At 39.5% G+C, this 16982-nt stretch overlaps 1 long non-coding RNA gene and 1 pseudogene across 1 annotated transcript; both read right to left on the reverse strand.

The window, feature by feature from the left end:
- Positions 1-1534: 1534 nt before the first annotated feature.
- LOC149108578 (uncharacterized) lies at positions 1535-2004 on the reverse strand. Its single transcript, XR_016208772.1, has 2 exons — positions 1859-2004; positions 1535-1684 (listed from the first exon to the last, which is right to left on the reverse strand). It is a non-coding gene; the product is annotated as an uncharacterized LOC149108578 (long non-coding RNA).
- Positions 2005-11919: 9915 nt separating this feature from the next.
- LOC149108579 (uncharacterized) lies at positions 11920-12616 on the reverse strand (annotated as a pseudogene).
- Positions 12617-16982: the final 4366 nt, after the last annotated feature.

The raw sequence follows: 16982 nt of genomic DNA on the forward strand, positions 1-16982 counted from the left end.
TAAAAGAATTAAAGTTTTCATCTTTGCCATATAATAAACATCTTATTAACCAAGCTAAGTCGGTCTGTATGGGAGAATCTTGACGTCGGTCATGTGTACAGACGTCACTGCGTTCGGTCTAGATCTGTACTCACGACCTCGGTCAAGATTCTCCCATACAGACCTCCAGCTTGGTTAATAAGAGCTAAATCTAAAAGAAATACATTTATAATTCACAATCAGAACAAACACAAATAAATCTTTATCTCAAAGCTAAATTCAGAAAACTTGAATTTCAACTTACTTCTGTGGCGGGTAGTTACAGCACTCGCACTTTACGGGTTAGCACTGAGTCTTTAACAGATTCTCCAGGTGAGCGGGTTTTCCAGGTAAGCGGGTTTAACAGACAGACTAAAATAACTTCTTTCTCACTTCGATTCTACTGAAAAACTGGTTTGAAACACAATAACCTAACGCCTTTAAATTAATGTATATAATTTATGTCAATCACGATTCTTGTCATCAAATAAATCTGTCAATTAAGAGGCAACGCCTATTTGATCAACGAAACAAATACCATATTTGTATATTAGCTAACCACAACTAAAAAGATGCAGAGTTAGTTTACATTTAGTCAAGTGGGTCCTTTAAGTTTGAACATTGCATTGCTGTAGAGTTTCTTTTCTTGAGCACATATAACCAAACATTAAATATCAAGAATATAGGTTTCAAATGCATTTCCAATAGCCACCTGCCTGGACTCATCACGCAATCTTCCTGCCCCACGTGGGAGGAAGATTGTGTGACAAGCCCAAAGAGCGTCTGCATGGGAGCATGGTGGAAGGCTACACTCCCATTAAACCTTTCTCACGAAACCTCATATTTTGTGGCCAAAGGTTCCAAAATACCATTTTGCATAACATAATAATAATATGGTTAAAGTGCGCCTAATCCCAAAAATTTTTTTTCGCTAAAACGAATCTACTTGTTACTTGAAATAGTTCTGCGAAAAAAATTTTGGATTCCGTTAAATCCTCGATTTTCAGTGCCCCGACGAAATCTCGAAAATTAGGGACCTTAAGATACGAGGACGGGAAGGCCAGGACGGGAACGGCAGTGGACGCGGGAAACTTTCGCGGGTCCCGTCGTGTCGCCAAAAACAAAATGCTTAAGATGTGTATTTTTGCAAAGGACGGCGACGTCAATAATTCAAACATCCTTTAGACAATAAAAAAGATGGTAGAAATCTTATCCTATTAAGCTTAAACGATAGTGAACAGCGATGCTGAATTTATTTTTCTTTATAAGCCAAGCAAACATCTGTCAATATTTTAATAGAGAAACCTGAATTTCCGTATGAGAAAATTAAACGAACAATCTGATCGACCTGCTTCAGATGGCTTTTTACCACTGGAGCGTTTGAGAATTCTGTCGCCGAAGAATCCTGACTTTTGGTGAACATTTCAATTTCCATCTGTAATTGTAACAAGCATTATGAATATAAAACAAACGTTGCATCAAGTTCCGGGTAGTATAAAAAAACAACAACTAAACATCAGTTTGAAAATGTGTATTCTATTTGCTCGACAGACGCTCCATGGCATTCATTCTTACAACATTTTATCGACTGTACTTACACTGATGTATTCTCAATGCATACAGTTTGTATCGAGCTTGCACACTCGTGACAGCGACTGAACAGTGACTGAAACACAAACGAACAAACGAGGAATATTTTTATTCACATTTTGGCATGTCAGCATGGTATTCTACACTACAATCACCAAAAATGCGAACCTTATAAACATTCCTATCGATGTAACTAAAAATAAAGTCGATAACAACATTTATCGGGGCAAAACAAGCGCACAATACTCACGTTTTCGGTGCGACGGCTAGTCGGGCGAAATGACGTCCTCGACGAGACGAGGACGGCAGAGAGATTAGTGGAGAGTTCTCGTGCGCATGCCCCGTTGAGTAAATTTACTTCCGGTAGCCGTCCTAGCTCTTCCCGTCCTGGTATCTTAAGGTTACAGTATACCTTCAGGGGTGTCTCGCGCGCAAGCGATGTAGCGCGTGCAGTTTAAGCTGTAGATACCTAAACCCCCATATCAAATTAAAGCTTATAGAGCTGGCTATCAAACTATACCAACAATTTTGAAAGAAAATGAATTGTCGAATTTTTCACGACCACTGAATGCGAGCGCCCGAATCACCTTTCGAAAGTTACAAGTCAAAGCGAATTTTGTTTTTCGCCAATTTAATTTTTTCCTCGGTTTCAGGGTCCTAAGCGCTTAAAAAACCTGTCTGCGTTTTGGCATATTCAATTGCAGTAAAAAGTTACAGAACATTTTCGAAATAGGATTTAAAAAATGTGGAGTGATCGTACAAAAATCGCTCTCGAAGAAAAAGTATTTCGAAATTAACAATTCCCAGACACGCTTTTGTAGTTTATATGTTAAACTAGCCACTGTCCAAATTTAAGAGCAATTGAACAAATTCCCTTTGAGTTATAACTCTTTAAAGTGTCTGCTTCAAGCGAAAAAATTTATTCGAGAAAACAGCGCTAAGAAAAATTTTCTGCTTCGCAAACAAACTCCGCCCACAAACGCCTTCAACTGGGTTCTCAGATAACTGAACCAATCAGTGCAGGGAAAGTTTACTACCGTTAACCTCCTGGTGGAATTTACGCGCGAATCTCTAAAAATCTCTTGTGTTTCGCAATGCGCTCAAGGAATCGAAAGCAGAGAGATAATTTTTCTGTAGCTCGGTTTTTCTTGAAGCTGGTCTGGCAAAATGGGGAAGACTAAAAAGGATACGAACGCTAGAGTGGCTGAGCGAAGGAAACAAACAAAAGAAAGCGCGGAGAGCAACTGTGTGTGGGCAACTGCATGGATAATATTTCAAATGGTCTCAATGAGTCCGACGATTCGTCGATATCGGACTCATCAGAAGAGTCTCTGTCAGGATCTCTGTTATTGCTGTCAAGTTCCGAAATTTTTACAGAACCTTTCTTTTCTCTTACCACGAATATTTGCCCGCCTTATACGATAACTATAGCTTCATCCGCGTGGCGAACTTTCGCTTCTTCACTCATTGATGTATTTTCATTCGTTCTTCGCTGTTTTCGCTTTTTCGAACTAGCCCATGGTTTAAACGTGGTCTATGTTTACTTATAACTTAATAGAGACACACCTAATACCAAAAATGCTGGGTAGTCAGAACAACAATGCTGATCAACTGAGTAGTCAATTCGTGACATCCATATAGGTAATTCCCGCAAAAATCGTCTCGGTTGATTGCATACGCGCCGTAGGGCTGTCGATCAAGAGGTAAACTTTTACTTCCGGTGAAAACGTAAAACCGCCATTTCTCCGCCAATATTTAGCATTTTTCAAATTTTTTTTTCAGAAATTAGAGATTATTCTTTGGCCACTATTTTGACCCAAAAATACAAATTTGAAGAAAATTGCCGACCCGAAGGTATACTGTAACCTTAAGGTGCCTAATAACTCCAAAACACCGCCATTTTGTTTCACGACCGAGTGGGGAGAATGGGTCTAGCGGCTGTTGTGACGTCTACCCAGGAAGGTTGGATATCTCATGTCCTCTCATTTCCTTCAGGATGGTGCAACACACATTTGAAAGTGCGCAGAAACGCCTTTCAGAGGTGCTATCGGCTATTGCAGCAATATCCCAGATTTAAAGAAAGATATACTGTACAATTTACTGACGATGATCGGCTAATGGTGCAATAAAGACGTAAACGATGGTTGATTTTGTCGAACCGAAACAAGCCAACTGAATCTGTGAGAACCATTGAAGAACTCTCACTGGAATTTGTTCCGCAGACTTTCGAACGCTATTTTCATAAATTTTCTGCTTAAAGCTAACCAGCAATGTATAGAAATATTACCGACAACCTATATCTTCCAATCCCGCAGTATTTATAACATAACCGGCAAAGTTGTGTGATCCGATCGTGATCAAGAAGCGTTATACTGATATGTAGATAGATCGCTACTGTACGCCGCTAACCAACACTTATTTCTCTTTCGATTTGGATGAAAGTCGAAGATTAATCCTTTAGAACTACATGATAACAAAATTGTTAGACTCACAGAGTTTTTCGAAGGTTTGGAAATCAGCAGTGCGACAAAGATTCTGTGCAATAGCGTCGAAAATATGACCGAGTAACATTATCTGTAGTCTCCTCCGCAGCCGTTATTAGGGTCGTCACGCAACGCTTCTCCCCTACTAGTGTGTTACATTATTTGAAACTGTTTGAGCAAGTAATTGACACTGTGTGACCATTTAACACAGGTCAAGACAATAGAAAAAGTCCTGTTGGGACTTCGCAAATGGTGACTGCGACCTCTTAAATATAGAGGTGACTGCTTAATAGAGGTCTAGATTCGTTTTAGCGAAAAAACAATTTTGGGGTCAGGTGCACTTAAAGCATTATTGGGGTCTAATAACGGCTGCGGAGGAGACTACATTATCTGCGGACCGCTTAGGGAACACATCCTTTTCGCTTATCCGACGAATATCACTGCAAACTTTGAGAACAATTTACATCGGTTATTTGGAGTTACTGCTTCCCGCAGCTTCAAAAATACAGGTCCAAACAATACGATTTTCAATCGATCGAAGCCAATGTTTTGGAGGTCATCAAGTCTCGAAAACTGCAACACGTACGTCGCTCTTATAAACATGAAGCATTCAACTGAAAGTAGAACACAGACTGGATTTAACAGAACAATCACACCTTGACAAAATACATTCTCGCTAAGGACAAATGTAAACGGGCTATAAACACGCGTGGGAATCTTATGTTTAGTTGACGAAATTACCATCCAAAGCAGTCCTTGAGTTTTCTTTCCTGCTTTTCGTTTGCCTGCTCCTCCACTTCGTATCTAGCTTTCCATTCCTAATATACAAGCAGCTCGTCCGCAAAGAAGTCTTCCCCTTCGTCGCTTGAATTAATATTGTAAATTGCTCTCAAAGCTCTAAGCAGTGAGTTCACAGTTGTCGAACGTGCTCGATCGAAGTTTATTTCGGAGTCTTCCTTATCGAAACTTAACTCTGACTCCAGTGACGAGAAAGAAATGATTCTGAGACAAAACTTGGACGTTTTAGTCCCAAAATACATCGGAACGATTAGTTTTGTGTCCCAATTTCTCGAGCAAATACAGAGAGTTTACTGAGGCGCTATTCTGTTTGGTTCCTGGAGTCAAAGTCAAATATATATATTGCATTAATCACAAACCATATTACATGGATTTCACATTTACACATGTTTTTAAACATGTGTAAAAGTTCAAAAGTATTCAAATAATTTACCCTCATTTTCAAACAATACACAGTTAAGTTACAATGAAGGAGCCAAAAATAAAAAAAAATTCAAGTGACCCTCCACAACACATAAAATTTCAACCTATTTACGACCCCTTGACCTTCTATACTTTTTTGTTAGTAGGTTTTTAATTATATTAAGTGTCCCCAATTAGTAGAGGGGTGTTTCCTCTTACCTAAATGTTAAAGTTTTATGTATGTATGTATGTTTGACAATCTGGATAGGGTTGTTCGAAAGATGGATAACGCTATCCACCAGTTAAATCACTATCCAGTGGATAACGTGGTTTAATTCACTGGATAGCGATTTATCTAGTGGATAACGTTATCCGGCCTTCAAACAACTGGGGCCTATATTACACTTGCTCTTTCGCTCGTCCTTGGACAACTTTTACGGCAAAACGAAACCACTCTATTACAAATTTAACCCCATAATGTAGACACTGAACTTTGCCACCCTGGTTCTGTTTTATACGTAATCATGCAAGAACTATGGACAATAATTTTTTTCTTGGAAAGAAATAAAGTTTTTCTTTTAACTGCTTGGGAATGATTCATTGTCCTCCTCACCCCGTTTATTACACTTTTCTTTTCACAAGTATTTCAGCAGACCTCCTTTTCCCCAGCCCCTGCAAGGGAGGATTATGGTGGTTATACTGATAAATTTCTGAGAAATCTTTTAAGGTGATGTTACACGAGCCGAGTTAAAAACGATGTCGTGTAACAATTGGCGCGCAGGGCGACTTTTAACACGATAAGAAGTAACACGCAAACTGCGGTGATAAACATGACAATAAAACGCATGTTAAAAAACAAAGTTCATTTACTTGACGTTTCGTATGTTTCAACATACATCTTCAGAAGTGACCGTTAGGAATAGAAGTAACAACTAAATTTCAATTTAGAATAAGTAACTATTTAACAATTACAATGACAGAAGCTGAGAAAAATTTGCATATAAACAATGTAAACTAATAAAGATAAAGCTTTTCGCTTCTTACATTATCATTTAGGACGGGTTTTAATTTCCTTATTAGCAGAGACTCTTTTATCTTGCAATGTGTATCTGTCCGACCTTTTGCTAATATATTACAACGCATCTTACGCTTTATCCTTAAATTCAAATCCCACATGCTGGAGAAAATAAGTGTTAAAGCCATCATAGAAAACACAGTTTCAAGCTGTGTACCATAGGATCGAAGACTCTATGCTCACCATTCGCTGGTGGCAAAACTACCAATCGCAATCAAGAATTCTCGATCCGCCGAACAAGTATATAATACCAAAAAAAATATGCCAGGTGCGGAGTGTTACCGAGCATTGGTCTCTACCACTCCCTGTTATCGGCAACTGATGAGATCCAGAAGGATAGAAACCGCGGTATTGCCTGATCTACAAGGCTACGAGCCTCCTAACAAAAGAGGGACTATTAACAGCCTCAAGAAAACCTGACAACATAGCAAATAAAAGCAAATGACAACCACAACGTGGAGCTGGACCAGCAATCATAGGAAGAACTCCTAAATTCAGAGCTTTTGCCTGAGCAAAACCACACAATATCATAAACAACACGCATAACAGTCCACAGACATGCGCGTGAACATCTACATTTGCAGCTCCAGAACGAACAAACTGGAAGGACAAAAAGCTCGATGAAATCGATGCAAGAAGCATAAGAACGTCTCGCTAAGACAGACTCATAGCTTTCAACAAGGAAAGCTACAGCTATCTCTGGAGAAGCCGGACAAAGATAAATATGACACCCGTGATAACAAGCAGCATAACTTGCAACAGTTAATCAAACAGCCGGGCCCGGCGTAATAATGCAAAATGCAAGTAACCAACATGTTCACGGAATGTTTCAAACTTTGTCCCTCCAGAGCTAATATTTAGAGAGTTTAAAACATATCTCGCAATACAGATGAGCCAATAAAAACTAGCAAGTGGCAAAAAACAGAGGAGTCGAACTCTACAAATTACACGCGGATAACAGCGGAAACCACGTAGACCTATGACCTCTAACGGCTCTACTCTGGTGAAATGTCCTCCTAAAAACAGGATTATTGTTTAGCGAAATATTCAAAGATCCCCCTATCGTACCATACTAAAGGGGCAGATCCTCAAAAATATACTAGTTCGAGCAAAACTCTCAAAGCGGCTATTACACGTGGATAGGAGTTGTGTAGGCCTGTCACCCCATTGTTATCACCGGGGCTTATCCCGGTTTCTGTTGCATGAAGCTACTTGGAGTATTTCTACTCGCCCCTGGATGGGATGCTAATCCATCGCAGGGTTACCCCCAGTATTAAGTTCGCCGGTACCCATTTATACACCTGGGTGGAGAGAGACACTGTGAGAGTAAAGTATTTTGCTCAAGAACACAGCACAATTTCCCCAGCCAGGGTTCGAACCCGGACCGCTCGATCCGGAGACGAGCGCACTAACCAAGAGGCCGTCACGCCTCGGTCCTATCAAAGGATTAAAGTATTTTCATCCTTGTTGAACTGTTTCGTATTTATCTTTTGTCACGTGTTGACATTTCTTCGTTTTATCGAGGTATATTATACTTTTGGGCTTCTGGATTGTGTTCGCTATAACAAAGCTTTAGTCATATCGAGGTTCGTTATGATATCATTTTACTGCAACTTTGGCCGAGCCGAAGAATAACGTTCGTTATACCAAGGAGTTGATTATATAGCGGTTTTCATAAAATCGAGGTTCCACTGGACTGTACTCGGGTATAGAAATCAGGATTTTGGTAAACAATAGAGGATCACTGATATTATGTATGAGTCATATACTGTATGTATTTAACCATCATCCCCCGTGATTCGCCGAAGGCGATGTGAACATTGGTGAATATTCACGGAGACGAATCGAGGCTAGGTGAATATTCACCAATGCTCACTGAGCCCGAATAATTGCTTTAGTATAATTTTCAGAGGTGAATATCATGGACTACAAAATAACAGACTAAAAGACGAAATTGTTCGTTTGCATACACGTATGCAGCCGTAGTTTCTGTAGTTTTAATAATAAGCATACATATCTAGACTATATCAGTAAAAGAGTGATTGTCGGGGGGGAACGACCTCTTTTACAATGGACGAACACACCTTCTGCTCTTTTAAAAGCTCCTTCTCTATCACTTCTGGTGCAAAGTTACCTTATACAGCTCTCACACTTCTCAACGGCTTACACTTCTCAAAACCTAAGACTCTGCATGGTCTCGCTCTTTGTTGTTGACCACGTCGATACTTGTCAATCAAGCGTCACACCGGCAAACTGACATCTACAATCACGGACAAATTGTGTTGCCGGAAAATGCCAAATTCATGAAATCATAATCGTAATACTAACAGAATCAGTGTCAACAACCCCATTGCCCCATTCAATGTTGGAAAATGGTAAAATGCAAACTTGTGTTAGATGGAAGTGTTTTGTCAACTTTGCTCAGGGGTGGGGAGGGGCAAAATGTGTGTAGAATGATTTTTTTCCAACCCTTGTGACCAAGGTTGTAGGTTTACGTAAGGACTTGCGCAGCTCACGCATAGCAGCACTAGGCTTGCGCACGAGAATTATTACCATATTTTTCTTCGACCGAATACCAGAGTCAAAATCGTTTTCATTTCACATTTTCTTTATGATTCCAAGAGAGTCTGACCAAAATAAAACAACGAGAGCAATGTAAAAATTACAAGAATGGTCTTTACAGAATTGAATTAAAATACACGTTACAGCAATGTGTAGAAAAGTCAAATAAAGGTTGTTGTCAATGTGCAATCGTTATGAAACAACAACTCAGGCTTACTTTTTTTTTTTCTTTTTTTTGTTTGTTTGTTTGTTTTTTAATTTCGTTTCAAGGGTTGCAAGGGTTTCAAGCGTTTCAAGGGTTGCAAGGGTTTCAAGCGTTTCAAGGGTTGCAATGGTTTCAAGCGTTTCAAGCGTTTCAAGGGTTGCAATGGTTTCAAGCGTTTCAAGCGTTTCAAGGGTTGCAATGGTTTCAAGCGTTGCAAGGGTTTCAAGCGTTTCGAGGGTTGCAATGGTTTTAAGCGTTTCAAGGGTTGCAAGGGTTTCAAGCGTTTCAAGGGTTGCAATGGTTTCAAGCGTTGCAAGGGTTGCAATGGTTTCAAGCGTTGCAAGGGTTTCAAGCGTTGCAATGGTTTCAAGCGTTGCAAGGGTTGTAAGCGTTTAAAGGGATGCAATGGTTTCAGGCGTTGCAAGCGTTGCAAGGGTTTCGAGCGTTGCGAATGTTGAGTTGCCAGGCGCACAATTACAAGTGTTGCAAGGGTTCCAAACACTGATCCCGAAATGATCCCCAAGTAAAGTTTGGAATGAGAATTGAACCGGGGATTCTGGAATGTGCAATCTTAGTGAGATTCATGTACTTTCAATTATTTATACATGTTAAATCATTTCAAATAGTTCGCTTCGCATCCTTTCTTGAGCCGTGACAAAGTTTTGTATACGTTCTAAGTTTATTAAGAGCTAATAACGCGACCAGGCAAATCTGAAACAAATAATGACTCCAAACCTTGTTGTTATTTCAAAGTTGGCTGATTGCCTCAAAGCTTCACTCGTACGACTTTCCTTTTAGCTAATTATCTCGTTCCATGCACCTGCTATGCAATAAGACACAGTAATTTTTCCTAAATTGTTGTTATTTCCTATTTGCTAACAAGTTGTCTCAAATTCAGACAAAGTTTCAGTCCACGTACAAGTCGATGTCCACTAACTAACTGAGGTAATAAATTCCCTATAGAAAGATTACAAAAAGAGGGATGACATCAAGTTGTATTGATCATTTCATGACTGAGTTAAAAGTTAAAAGTTTATTAGTGTTGCGAGTTGAACGCTGTGTCAAGTTTAAGATCCCAAATGTCGGAGGTACTTCTCTGGGCACTTTACAGGTACCATTGGCCAAGAAACTGAATCTCCTGTTTTAAAGGATGCTGCTGTCTTACAGCGGGCGGACTGATTGAGAGACAACTTTAAGTTAAGCTAAGTGTTTGCACTAAAAACTTTGCTACTTGACTGTTTATTTAGTAAATATGTGTGACAAGACCTCATGTACAGGAGCTTTCCGTGAATTACTAAAGTTTGGTGTTCATTTCGTTCCATACCAAAATATATTTGGATAAACTCTCCAGCAGATTTCTTTACCCTTAACACTAAATGAATTTGAATCTGCAACATAGATTTATTTTTTTAAAACAGCGACTTCTCGTTGCTTTAACCTGATATTTGAGAAGCGTCAAGCGTTATCTCGAAAATCTAGAAGTACGTCACCTAAATTAAATTGATTATCACTGTTCCGTTATTGGAGTTACCGCGAATAAAATCACTAAATCTAACGACGTATCAATGCCGAGACAATCCTTGCCAGGAATGTCTTTGAATTCGTTCCAAAACCTCTACACCTCTGGAGTTGTTGCCATATTCATTGATATTATAGACAGCACAATTCCCCTAAGGGGTTCCAAGCCTATTTCGACGATAATGTGCTAGAAACATATAGTACCACTGGTAAACCAGTATCTATAATGGGTGACTGAACTATTAACCTCCTCAATGTTATCTCTTCTTTTTTTGTTCCTCTCTTGTCCAATTCAACTACTTAGATGCGCTAATAGTATTTTAAGTCAACCTCGTTGATGATTTAATTAACAATTCTGTGAACAGTTCTATTCATCCACCCCAACAGAAACACACCAAGCTCGTCTTCAAATCTGATGATTAACTGATGGGGAACTGCAAGCGTATCTCTGTATTTAACTGCATTTTTGAAAAAGTGATGTGTAATCGCATCATTGCTTATGTAGAGAAAAAATGATTTACTATGTAAATCATGGTACGGATTTCGCGAGATGTATTCCTGCTATCATACTATACTCGAAATTGTTAGGAAAATCCAAACTAATGTGGATAGGAAATTGTTTTCATGTGGAATATTTTTAGATCTTTAAAAAGCACTAGAACAACTCCCTTTTTTTTAATTTTTGGCCCCAAAGTATGGCATTCTCTTCCAAATAGTCTGCGCTCCCTACTTAAAGAGTATTATAAGATACAAATCCATACGCTCTTTTAAAATTAATTAGCAGTGAAGATGATCATCCTTCTAAAAAACGATCATTGATAAAATATCTGCTGGAGTTTATGGAACCAAAAAAGCACCTCTACATTTATTTTAATAAGCTCCTGTTACTGAAAATTATCTGTTCTCTTTTTTCTTGTACTTGAAGTTATTAGCTTCTGTTGTTATCTGTACTTGAATTAATTTCATTTTTGTAATTTAACAGTATTGTACCTTTCCTTCTTTTCTTTCTCTACTTTACACTTTTTACCTCTCAGATGTTGAGCTTTGTTGAAATAAATGAAGGTTGTTGTTTTTGTAATTTTGTAACGCCTTGTCCACATTGGCATCTGATTTATTATGGCGGTTAGCCTGCAAATGTTAACGGTTAGTTTAATTAAAGCTACCTTAAATGATTTAAAAACGTCAATTAACATTTTTTCTTTCATTAACCCGGATTTAAAGTAAATTATTGTTGTTATTATTATTATTATTTTTAATTATTTTTATTATTATTATTATTATTATTATTATTATTATTATTATTATTATTATTATTAGTGTCCTTGTGGGTGTTTTTCTCTCGCAGCATCCGAGTCCAAACCATGGACTTAGGGAGGCAAAGAGGGTTTCTGCTTGATGGAGAGGGCCCGCCTGAGAAGGTGGGCGGTAGAAAGTAGAGTTATTTTCTGGAGTTCATGTATGTTGATGTTCCCAGGGATTTTGTTGATGTAGCTTTCCACGCCCTTCTTGATGGTACCGTGGGCTCCTATAACCACCGGGACTGTTGTTGTTGTTTTGAGCCCCCACATTCTGTCTATCTCGATTTCCGAATCTTTGTATTTGTTAAGCTTTTACGTGGTTTTGACTGAGGTGTTGGCGTCTAGGGGTACGGTCATGTCAATGATAAGGTAATTGTTGTGCTTGTTGTTCTTTAGCACAATGTCCGGCCTATTAGCTGCGATGGTTCTGGTAGTGTGGATGGGCATGTCCCACAAAATGGTGATATTGTTTTTCTCGGTGACAGTCGTGGGTTCATGCTCATACCATCGATCCTTCACCTCAATATCGAACTCTTTGCAGATCTTCCAGTGCATGTGTGCAGCTGCCTTGTTGTGGCGGTGAATGTATTCCGTTTTAGCCAGTTCAGGACAGCCAGAGACCAGGCGGTCAATGGTTTCATCAAAACGGCCACACAGTCTGCATTTTGGGTCCACGTCAGGCTTCTTGAGAATGTTATGTTGGTACCAGCGTGTTGAGAGGCTTTGATCTTGGGCTGCGATGATAAAGCCCTCAGTTTCTGCCTTGAGGCGGGCTGCTTTTAGCCATCTGTGGGTCTTGTCTTGGTCCACATCAGCCTGTTTCACCCGCTGTGGGTATTTGCCGTGGAGCGCTTTTGATTCCCACTTGCACCTGAGCTGTTGGCGACCCTGGTGTTTTGCCTTGGCCTTTGTTTTGCGGGCATAGGTGGTGCTCGCCTCATCCTCTGCAGGTGGTGTTGCAGACACTTCCAGTTCCCGGCTAAACTTCGTTGACTGTCTGCTGATGGAGTACAAGGATCTCTTGTCGTCATGGTCTTTGACAAAGTGGAGAAGGGTGTCCTGCATCTCCTGGAGGTATTTATCAGGACCGATAGTGGTCGTCTTGTAGGAAATCTTCAGTTTTATAAGCCCTCTACCTCCTTCGATTCTGGGCAGTTACAGCCTGTCCACGTCAGATTTGGGGTGGTGCATTTTATACATTGTCAGGAGCGTCCAGTTTACGATGTTGCAAAGATTATTATTGTTATTATTATTATTATTATTATTATTATTATTATTATTATTATTATTATTACAACTAACTCGTTGGCGTGTCAAGCAATTAAAAATACCTATGCGCATCACACGAAGCCATCTTTTGAGGTACTTTTTTTATTTATTATTTTTTGGGTGCTTTTTGGGTATATTTGGGAAGAGATAATTTTTCTCAATGGATTAGTTAAATCTAGGGAAATAGGACATATAGTAGATTTAAGGGATTCTTAAAAGAAGAATTTGAAGTTAGAAATTAGTAGATGGACAACAAAGCAGTTCCCCAGCAACCTGCAGTGCCCTTGTGGGGTGTCAACTGTCATGTGGTGTTTCAAAACATTTTTTCCCGTTTCAAGCCCTTCTTTAAACTCTTTTGAATTACACTCAAATTCACATGTACCCCTACCTTAACGAAGCTCCGGTCCACTTGATGTAGAAAGATCCCGGAAGGTGACAGAGCATCTCTTGCTCAGCCACGGAACTAGATCTCTCATGCTACACAGTAGCGATGCAAGAGAGGATTCATAATTTATGTAGAGGGGAGGGGGGCTGTGATGATTTTGTGGGATGATCACGATTTGTCAGCAGTAGGTTCTGGGGCCCTGCCGAGGTATAAAATAGATATTGTTTATCACTTTGAGTCATTTGTTTTTTAATGCTTAATTTACATTGTGAATAAGGTTTTGAAATAGGTCGAAGGAAAATTTTGTTTTTAATCATCAAATATTTACTCGACTCTCGTCGAGTATAAACCTATACCCCTTCCTGGGGCGGATATAGAGGTGGGTAGGGGTATAGTCGAACCCCCTTCAATTACGACATCTGAACGTCCACGAATACCTGGCTTAACAATTACAATAAGGTAAAACACTGATAATAGAAATAGAACATATCGCGCACAGCAGCAAATCGAAGCTTTGGTGTGCTTGTTGCTTGGATTGGTTGATTTTTTTCTTCACCTTTTCTTTAAGAAGCTAAAAGTTGCATATAAACGTAAAATAAGCGTGGAATAGCTAACTAACTAACTAACTAACTAAATAAATAAATAAATAAATAAATAAATAGATTGATGAGCCACAGCCATCACCCTCTCTCGACCCCCAAGTTAGTTTACATAAAAAAATTAACACCAAAAAACTCTTTGTTTTAAGAGTGAATAGCAATATCCAGCGAAAAGGTGCAATTCAGCGGATAAAATGTACTTGAACTCAGACATTTTTAACCGATCGATGAATTGTCCGCGGCCAGAGCAAGTTATGCGCTCTCTGAACAACTAGTGTCAATGCATTTGGCCATTATCACTAGTTTTTTGGTTTCATGCCGGTTACTGCACTCTCATAAATTTTGCATAAGTGTGTGCCGCGAAGGGTCTTCAACCTTGACCCTATTTAAAAGAGCTATGTCACAAATTTTTAATGTTACTTTGAAAAGCTGAAAAAGACATTGGAAGTAAAGAAAACGCAAGAATAATGGTTCAAAGTGAAGAATGATCATCGAAGTTAATTTTCCAATTTAAGCAATTGGAAAGAAGAAGCCTGAAAAAAATCAGGGCTTCAACGGGATTCGAACCCGTGACCTCCGCGATACCGGTGCGATGCTCTACCAACTGAGCTATGAAGCCACACATTGGGAGCGCGGTCAATTAGTTGAGTTCATATCTTCCCGTGAGGAGTGAAATGATGTGAAGTTTATATGAAATAATTCATATATGAACTGCGGTCGTAGATGAAAGTGAAGAATGATCATCGCAGTTAATTTTCCAATTTAAGCAATTGGAAAGAAGAAGCCTGAAAAAAATCAGGGCTTCAACGGGATTCGAACCCGTGACCTCCGCGATACCGGTGCGATGCTCTACCAACTGAGCTATGAACTCAACTAATTGATCTCGCTCCCAATGTGTGGCTTCATAGCTCAGTTGGTAGAGCATCGCACCGGTATCGCGGAGGTCACGGGTTCGAATCCCGTTGAAGCCCTGATTTTTTTCAGGCTTCTTCTTTCCAATTGCTTAAATTGGAAAATTAACTGCGATGATCATTCTTCACTTTCATCTACAACCGCAGTTCATATATGAATTATTTCATATAAACTTCACATCAATAATGGTTCAGTTTCGTTTAAAATTAAGACTACTCGCAGTCTACAGTAACCGGAAAGAAAACCTTTCAGTCAAACAGTAGGGTCGAACTAGCAGCAGCTAATTGTCATTGTTTGACGTATTGACAAATGAAATAGACCAGAAAAAAAAAAACAAGGAAAGAGTACATGTTTAGGATACCATGATCGTAACAAAGGGACGGATCACATTACGGCTGATTTTGTTTAGGCATTAAACCCCGTCAACACGTTATGTTCTCTAATGTCACCCTACATTTGCTTCCCCCCCCCCCCCGCGTCCCCCCCCCCCAAAAAAAAAAATCACAATCGGCGAAACACTGATGTGATTTGGATGGAGCTGAACGATGTTTTAATTTTTTTGCTTTTGTTTTTAACAAAAAACATCGAAGACGCCGGTGTACTTGGGTGGGGCTGACCGATTTTTACAACTTTTTAAAACATAAAAGACGCCGGTGTGCTTGTGAGGGGCTGACCGATTTCGCAACTTTCTAGAACATCAAAGACGCCCATGTGTTTAGGTGCGGCTGACAAGTTTTACACCTTACACGTCTGACGATTTATAGGTCTTTTGTTATTACAAGATAACTTTGACGTCTCACGTTAAATGCGCCTAGTATAAAAGCGGGAAGCTCTAACTGGGACGCATTTAGCCCTGAACTCCTTTGTTCATTTGCACTTCGCTGCTTGCTGTCTGTCTTGGTCTTCGATTGCCTGAAGAAGCTGCCACGTAAAGATATACACTTAAGAAGTGGTGGATCATGGCAGAAGAAGTTGGATTATTAGAGGTAATGTGTGAAGGACCTGGCATTTGCTTTTAAATTGCATGTGAAGTGATTCGTGATTCAGTATTCATTTTCTAGTGAGAAAAAACCTCCCATATATGGACCCGTACGCACTAGTATTTTTGGCTCTATCAAATTTTCGGTTAGGCAATCAATGACGTTGAAAATGAACACTCACTGGTAAGTTGAGTATATTCTTGGCTACAAACTTTTCTTCCATGTGTGCAGCGCTTTGATTATTGAGAAAAATTATGTTTTTTTTCTGGGGGGGGGGGGGGGGGGCGGCTTCTGGATTGATGACCCATTGATATACTCTATGAAATGCCGCGATGTACAGTTTCCTGCCAAAAAATAGTCTTAAACGGGGTTTTACTTATTGTAGTTTTCCTTCCTATTGTGCTTTTTCCTAACATGAATAGGAAACGGAAGTTATGTATCCACGTAACAACCAACACATTCGCCCATATCCCACCTCTCGCAACTGAATAGAATGTCTTGAGCAATTTTTTATTCTGACTAAAGTTTTAAACTAACTTTCTCTTCGAAATTTTCTTTCAAAATCCAAATCCGTAGAATAAAGGGGGCGGGGCGAGGAAAACTTGGCTTACATTTGTAAACATCTGCTTAAATTACAACTTGTTGGTACAGAGCCGTACTGAATTGTAGTTAGAAGAGAAAGAAAAAGCCAGATTTGTCACCTTGAATATATAGAATTTGTTTGGCCTGCAGAGCAGGTGTTATGCATATGTTTTCGCGTTTTTCAGGCAAGCGAAAGCAAGCGTGAGGCGAGCGCGGAGAGGCATTTATGGGTTCACCACGCATTATAACACAGCTAATAAATTCGTGTACTCAAATTCACTTGCGCGAGCGTGCTATAAATGCCCA

The sequence above is a fragment of the Orbicella faveolata genome, unplaced genomic scaffold (genome assembly GCF_042242905.1).
Source record: "Orbicella faveolata isolate gen_17 unplaced genomic scaffold, um_ofav_v1 contig_25, whole genome shotgun sequence".
Lineage (NCBI taxonomy): Eukaryota > Metazoa > Cnidaria > Anthozoa > Scleractinia > Merulinidae > Orbicella > Orbicella faveolata.